This window comes from Copadichromis virginalis, linkage group LG6, assembly GCF_057382275.1.
Source record: "Copadichromis virginalis isolate Kocher_CV1m ecotype Utaka linkage group LG6, C_Virginalis_male_GT1.1, whole genome shotgun sequence".
NCBI lineage: Eukaryota > Metazoa > Chordata > Actinopteri > Cichliformes > Cichlidae > Copadichromis > Copadichromis virginalis.
The window spans coordinates 40,021,772-40,027,771 of NC_140623.1; positions in this window are offsets into that span (position 1 = coordinate 40,021,772).

Genomic DNA, 6,000 nt, shown 5'->3' on the forward strand with positions numbered 1-6,000 from the left:
TGAAGTCTACTGATGCAACTGAGGCCAATTATTTTGCAGCGAATAGAGTCTTGAAATCAAATCCAGCATAACTCACAGCACAACTTCAAAGGGAAGAATAATATTGTGCCATAGCTGCTTGACATATCAACAGACAGCTGTTTGCTCAACTTAAGAGATGCTAATGTGTCGATACTGTAGGCAGAAAATACATTATTGCAATTTTAAATATGCTGTAAATGTTATTGTGCAAAGCTAGAATACATAAAGGTATATCACTGTATACCACCTTCAGCTCCTTTTCAGTCCAGTGCTTATTTCACAGCTGCTGTTCTGGGCCAAAGAAGCCCGGTGAGATTTGTGTGATAATCAGATTTTATATAAAGAGGGATTACGCCTCACTTGTCCGAAATGACTGGCTAAGAAAGGGAGGCATGGATCCACCTTGATCCCAGGCTGCCCAGGAAGCCTCATTATCCTCCCGCCATCCTTCCTGGAAGCCTCTGCTGATCAGTAAATGCCACAAGTTTCACTCCCCGCTGTCACCTGGAGCTCTCACCATGGGAGGAGAAGGGAGAAGGGAAAAAAAGAGCAGAGGAGGAAGATGAAGCTCTCTTTCTCTGTTTTTTTTTTAAGAGGAAAGATTGATGTTGGCAGTTCACTTTCAAGCATCTGCTCTGAGTTAAATCCCTTTGACCGTTTCAAGTCCTTTAGCTCGACATGAAACGGATCCACTGGCAGAAATAAACAGGTTGTCAATAGTCCAAGGCCTCATTATGTGCTGATATTTGACACTCTCTCAGCAGACATTCTTCTCAGTGTTATTTGTTGAGCATGGCACAACCAAAAGTCTCATTACATGGTGCTGCTTTGTCGCCCAAAGTTAACAACAGTAAATGCTGCAGCTCTGAACTGAAGCATTATTCCTGTCTTCCCTCTGCCACCAGGGACTGCTTATGAATTAATGAGATGTCAGCAAAGATGTCACGTCTTTATCCACTCAATCTCTCTCTCCAACAACAAAAAAAGAAAAACCCAGAGGAATTAATATGACCTAGGCTCATGAATCTTGTCTGTCTTGGGTGGCTTGACTCTTGGGGGGGGGGGGCTTCACCTTAATAATACTTCTGTTTTGTTATGACAGTTTGGAGTAAAAGTGGAACACACTTATTTTGCTGTCAGAATTATAAAATATATTCGATTTTTGATTTTCATATTGTTAGGTTTCATTCTGTGCTTTATTATCAGTTTTAGCCACATTTTTATGTAGGTTGATTTACTAGTCATGGTTTAGGATAAGCCACGTATGAGAAGACTCTCTCTGGATCAGTACTTAGGCCTCAGTCATGCAGGTCTAAGACTGGTGACCCCCTGGTAATGACTGCACACTAGGGAATAATGTGTACTAACTGTCCAGTAAGCAGGTGGTTGCAGGTGGAGATTGCAAAGTAAAATTGTTCACAAAGAGGGATATGCTGCTGCACTGAAACGTCTGTGCCATTTTTGGGGGTCGCTAATATATTGTTGCAGTCACTCATAGTTGATCCATGCATGGTAGATTTTGCAAACACCAGTCATTGTGAATCGTGCAGCACATTTTCAGGTTTTTCTGACAGTGAGTAGTTGGCAAGAGAAAAGTTCATTTTTGTGTTTGCAGAAAAGTTGATGTCTTCCATGCAAACTACTGGCAACCCCAACAATGACCTAATGTGCTAATGACCACAGCAATCACAATGGGGTTTTTGGTACAGCACCTTCTTTGCTACCAGTTTTGCACAGCGAAGTTGGGAACCTCTAGCGTCAACTCACCATTTTTTTTCCCAGTGACTGGTAGTTGCCAGAGGGTCATTGACCAGTTTCTAGGCCTGTAAGTAAATAATGGATAGAGAAAATGTTGTAGGTTGCTTTCAATGCAAAATAGGTAGAAAGGGGTAAAAAAAAAAAAAAAGTACAGCATCACTTAAAAAGTAACACAATTAGCTGTTCGGCGAAAATGCTGCTACGTGGCTAAAAGTCTTGATAAAAAGTTTGTCTAAATAAATAGCATGTGATGTCTGAAAACAAGTAGGACATCTTCTCCTTACATAAAGTACAAACATCTTTTAAAAAAGAGCATCTTACATTGGTTTGCATTGCCAGCTGAGGAGGTGTCCTAGAATATGTGCTTTGCAAGCATAACATCATGTAATATGCTGTACCTTAGAAGCAGAAAATTGCTAACGACCTTCCAAAAGTATCTGTGTACTTATTGTCCTTCAGCCTGTAGCTGCTTATGTCAAGGCTTTACAGAGCAATTTCATTATAATCAATTGACGCAAAGGCGAGTGTAACTCCTGCTGTTACGTCATGTCGAGTTATCAGTCGAGATTGCTCACGTAAGAGGTGGCTTTGTGTCTTATGTATACAAAGTGCAACATCATCCTTTAGTCTGCGCTGATCTGTTTTTGTCTGTCCACTTTAAATTCTGCACAAAGCACAAAATGCTATTGCACTGCAGCAATATATTCAGTAAAGGCTTATCAGCATTACCCCGGCAGGGTATTAGGTGTGTGTAGTAAACAGACCTAGTGATTATGACTATGTGCTCTTTGATGGGTGTGTAGTGGCGCCAAATGTGAGGTGGGCTTTTGTGGCTCTGTGAGAGCCAGTATTTCCTCAGGTAGCTGTAGGATAATTTGTGGTATATCATAATAGGGGGGTTGTTTTATATTGTAGAAGGGCTGAATTCTCTTGACTTCAATGTACAAAACTATAATTTGATGAGTAGTTTGGGATCCATCTACGGAGTGATAGAGGAAATACTTTTGTGCCCTGTATATGTTTATGTGTGTTCCTGTTTAGACATCTTTGTGGGGACAAAAAATGTGAATGTTATTATACTTGTGGGGACCACAAGTGTGGTTTTAGTGTCAGGGTTACAATTAGGTTATGGTTAGGTTTAGGCTAAGGTAGGCAAGGTAAGGTAAGCAGCTAAGAAAAGCATTATGTCAATTAGATGTCCTCACTAAGATATCAAAACGAGAATGTGTGTGTGTGTGTGTGTGTGTGTGTGTGTGTGTGTGTGTGTGTGTGTGTGTGTGTGTGTGTGTGTGTGTGTGTGTGTGTGTTTTACAGGAATTTGCTTTGTATTAGTGTCTTGTCATCCTTATCAAAGGCTCTTGACCCTGGTTGCTGCCTGCTGAGCATCATGGGAGATTAAAGTTAGGCGCAAAATTTCTCTTTGCTAAAAAGAAAAAAAATCCATTGCAAGTTCAAAGTTTTTCACAAAAATCTATTGAGCAGAAATGCCTGTTAGGACAACTTTGTTTTTACCAAATGATATTTAAGTCAAGGCATAATGAATTTATTCATAAGCTAATTAACGAGTGAAACAAAACACAGTGTGTTAACTAGAAAAGGAAACACTTTTAAATTAAAAACACACGTTCAAGTAAAACAAAATGATTAAAATTCTTAAAAAATTTCATGTTTACAGTGAAAAAAAATAAAGGAGTTCAGGTGCTGGTTGAATTTGAAGCTCAGAAATGCTTGAACTGTTTAAAAAAGTCTGAACAGTGTTGATATATCTGTAGGTGATTTGTCAGTTTGTGCAAACAATAAAAGGAGCTGCAGTGTCAGTTGTACTTCAGGCGGCAGACATTGCTGAAATGTTAGCTGAATATGAATCCAGCTCTAAAACTTGACTTTTAAAAGTTTAGCTTCAGTGTGTGAGCCAGTGCCGGCAGGTGAAATGTCAGTTTATGTGTGAAGAATAAAGAAATTTCAGTGAGTGATGACAGTAGAGTAACTGTCATTCAAAGAGGATTAAAGCAGCAGAGATGTCAGGTGAGCTATGAATAAAAAAAATAAAAGAATTTTGGAGTGTGTTCACTGTAAGTGTTGAAATATCAGTCAGTTGTGTATCTAAAACGTGACAGCACTTGAATGAATCTAAGAGTAAGATCGGTGTGAAAGGAACTTGACGGAATCACTGAGCCGGTTTTATAGTCCTGCAAATGCGTAAATGATTCCACTATTCCATGTTTTTAACATGTTCCTGTGCTCTTCCCCAAGACCCTGATCCTTGTGAGCTGGAGCAGAGCAGGGAGAACAGCAGAGGAAATTCAAAGGTCAAAAAACACAGTGTCAGTATTGCCCGTCTGCCTGGCAAAGGAGCTCCGTGCAGGCAGACGGGCAGTCACTGGACTGGAGTGGACAGCGAGCAAAACCAGCTTTAAGAAGCATTCACGGTTCCCCAAATGTGTCCACGTCCACTCTTTTATGGCTCTTGATCTGTATGACATCAGGCTACTTTTGCATCTGAAGCTCAGATGCATTTCAGCAGGATCTGCTCGTACTCAAAAGTCTGTCCACATTAAAACATCACATATCTCTCCGTTCACTAATTATTGTTGTTTTGTAGACGTTAGTCTTGTTTTCGTCTTAGGTTCTTTTCCTTCATGTGTCCTTTGTAATTGTGTGTAGTGTTAGAGTTCATCCCGCGGTGACAGAACTTTAGTTTTCTCATTTTGGGGTTTCACGTCATGCTTTTGTTTCACTGGTTTGTGATTTCCTTCCCCGCCCTCATTACCTTCTCCTGTTGCTGAGCACTTTCACCTGTGTCTTGTTAACCAACTGTTTCTCGTTCCTAATCGGTTCCCTTGTGGATACCCAGCCCCGTTTTCCCTGCTGTCTTTGTCTGTTGTGGTTTCTATTGTATGTCAAATCTCTCTCATGTTCCTCACAATTGCTTTGGCCTCCCATTTGGATTTCTTTTTAAATTCTGTCAGTTCATTAAATATCAGATCGTCTTTAGTCCTTCTGGTTCTGCTGCGCCAGAAAAAGACAATACAGATGCTAACTCAGCTTATTAATGTCTACCCTAAAAGTCAGTGTTTATACTAACTCATTTTATATTTTAGGAGTAAAAACGACCCACCACTGAAGAAACAACACACCGGTGTTGGCAGCATTGCTCCCTGAGGGATAATAGAAAAATAATAAGACCTGTGCCTTTTTTATGTTTTTACTGGAGGGAACAAATGCAAATGTTCTAAAGATTATAGGTCTATTTTTCTGTGCCTGTAGCTGAACTTTACATTTTTGTTTGAATTTGTAGAATAGCCAGATGAATTTTTAGTGCGCTGTAGCTGAACTATCAAATGCTCAAAGCATCTGACAGGTAAGTGACATTTCAAAAATGAGTTGAAATCCCCACAAGCACCAGTTTATTGCTGTCAATAAAGGCCTAAAATGCCAAAGAATTATTTAAATATAATTAAAGCACTGAGAGAGGATTGTTTAATCATATCTATTTGCAGCCTGGCTATCAAAGTTTACATCATTAGCTAAATGTATGGAACAAAGATTCAGAAACTTCAAACTGGAAATGAGCTTGTGTTGTAACTCAAGCCCCAGATTAACAGAGTGGTTACTTACATGTGACCATATGTACATCCTGTCAAATTATAACGAAAAGCAACCAAACATAGGCTAAAGTGACACTGACTGGTTGTGTTTGGTGGAGAAATTTTGGAATATGTGGGAATATTTTTGAGGTGAAATCCCATTAGAAATCCAAAGTTATCGACTGGTTGTAGCTATTCCTGCCTGTGTTATAGGAGAACACAATCGTAACACGAATGCTCCTAATGAAACGTTTCTTTTGAAACCCCAAAAGCTGTTAGCTTTATTTTAGAGGCAAACCTCACAAACCAAATGTTACAGACTGAATGAGACAAACAATTTCACTCGAATCCTTCACACCCAGGAAGAGTGAAAATCCTGTGACGGAAGAATTTTTAATGCAGGTTGTACTTTGTGCTTTAAACTATTTAATTCTGATCTTGATTGAGAGGAGTGATTTTTTTTTTCCTTTGTGTCTTTTATTCTGGTTTTCACTTTAATATGAAAAATAGTAAAATGTCAACAACAAAAAATATACTGTTCCTTTATTTAGCTAAGCTGATGTCCTCATGGGAGTTTTAAAAGACTCCACTTTAATGTGAGACTAAAAGTAATGTAAGCAACTGATGACCACTC